At 43.6% G+C, this 1,869-nt stretch overlaps 1 long non-coding RNA gene across 1 annotated transcript; it reads right to left on the bottom strand.

Annotated features, from left to right (window-relative positions):
* Positions 1 to 728: 728 nt before the first annotated feature.
* Positions 729 to 1,471, bottom strand: LOC123170090 (uncharacterized). Its single transcript, XR_006485033.1, has 2 exons — positions 1,311 to 1,471; positions 729 to 1,176 (listed from the first exon to the last, which is right to left on the bottom strand). It is a non-coding gene; the product is annotated as an uncharacterized lncRNA (long non-coding RNA).
* Positions 1,472 to 1,869: the final 398 nt, after the last annotated feature.

Here is a 1,869-nt window from a genome sequence, read left to right as displayed (position 1 = left end):
GGGCCACTTCAATGAGCGAAGGGTTGAGATCGACCTTGAAGAGGCATAAGCGCGGTGACCTTGTCCTGCCTCCTATGGAAGCATCGTTGTGTTCATCGCCACTTTATGTATGCTACCCACATCATAGTTCCAAGGTTTTCGAAGAAGAACATGTCTTGCATCCATATTAACAAGATCACACAATGTATTCAAGCGATGACATGTACCCAAGGAAAAGGATAAGGTGCCGGCACGACCATTCGTGAGCACCCTTTTGGATTTGTAGGCACATCATCGATGTCCCCACCCTACCTCTCAGCGTCGGATCTGTAGTGGATGGTCACCACCGACTACCTCGTCAAGCTTCTCGTGACCATTGTTGTCCATTGAAGAGGACGCACGTTCTTGGATGTATGAGAGTGAGAGCGGGGAAGTGACAGAGATGGTTCTCGCACCTTCTTAAGGGTTGTACACATGAACAACTATGTTGTGTTTCTCCCATATTTCCATATGTATAGACGTAAGTAGATCCAATGAAATTATTATTTTGCATACATGTGTAGACTACGAAGATAGAGCCACATATAGCCTGAGCACTCTGAATGTTAATAACAGTTTAACAGACATAGAGTTTGAATTCTAGCAATGAAATGATAAAAGAGTAGGACGATAAGAGTTATTTACTATGTACAAAAGCACACCGGTATTTAAACACTAGTTGCTCATAAAATTCGTGTGACATGAACAAATTATCTTTAAACGGAGACACACAATTAACACAGGTGTTTATTCACGGAAGATAGAACGAGCACCTGATCGGCGAGAAACAACAACTTAGTCTCGAAGAGACAGATAGAAACAATAACGACGAAGACGACGACGGCCGACAATAGTACATGCATTGTGAGGCCACATGTACGCATAAACACGATGACAATGCTCATATTATGTGAGCTTTTATTATTGGCGGAACAAGTCTTGTGATATGAGTTGAACCGGTTAGTTTTTTTTTGCAACGTGGGCCGCACGTGCCATTGATGGTGGAGCGCATGTCGGCACACCGGAACGTCTTGACACGGCCTGTCTGCACCGCTCGGCATGTGGAGCAGCCCTTGGGGCACTGAGGATGGGCGTCGTCACATACATCGACCCCCGAGAATTACCTGCATTTGTCGCAACACTTGGGGAAGTAGTTGGCTGTACGCATGCATAGCATGGTATCATGTTAGTAATCACTTATGAGATATAGAAGACATCAATGGAATTGCAAAAAGGCAATCAAACTTTTTTAAGGAAACAAATAGAATAAAGAAGCATGAACAACCACGAACCATTCACGTGTGTGAGGATTCCCATGACCAGGATGACCTGGAGGACAAGGATCGCCACGAGCTTGGTGTTCTTCAGGGTTGATTTTAAGGTTTTCGAGCAAATCTCTCTCACTTATCTCTTATGGTTGCGAGTGGAATACTATGTTGTAATTGTTGTTGTTGGCCAGAGTTAGTAGCACCTCTATTTATAGGCACAGATTTGGCACCTTACTTGCCAATCTACTATGCCACCGTGCCATCAACTGGGTGAGCGGGGTGATAAAGTCCGACACACAACGTGCACCACTATACACATATGTTTCCACATGTTCAATGGACGTGCAAATTGGCAATCATTAGACTTGTAGGCCAAATCTAGGCCTAGCTCATTGTTACATCTTCATCTATAACCTTTCAAAAACATCTCCATCTATACTTGGTGAAGAACTCTTGGAACACGATCTTCGAATGTATCTTGCACATAGCTCATGTACCACCTCTGACCTCCTTGAGCATAGGACATAACTGGACCAAATTTATACATGTATAGCTTAAGGGTGTTGCTGATTATAACTTTTTT

The sequence above is a fragment of the Triticum aestivum genome, chromosome 1D (assembly GCF_018294505.1).
Source record: "Triticum aestivum cultivar Chinese Spring chromosome 1D, IWGSC CS RefSeq v2.1, whole genome shotgun sequence".
Classification (NCBI taxonomy): domain Eukaryota; kingdom Viridiplantae; phylum Streptophyta; class Magnoliopsida; order Poales; family Poaceae; genus Triticum; species Triticum aestivum.
This window is presented reverse-complemented; position numbering and strand designations above follow the sequence as displayed.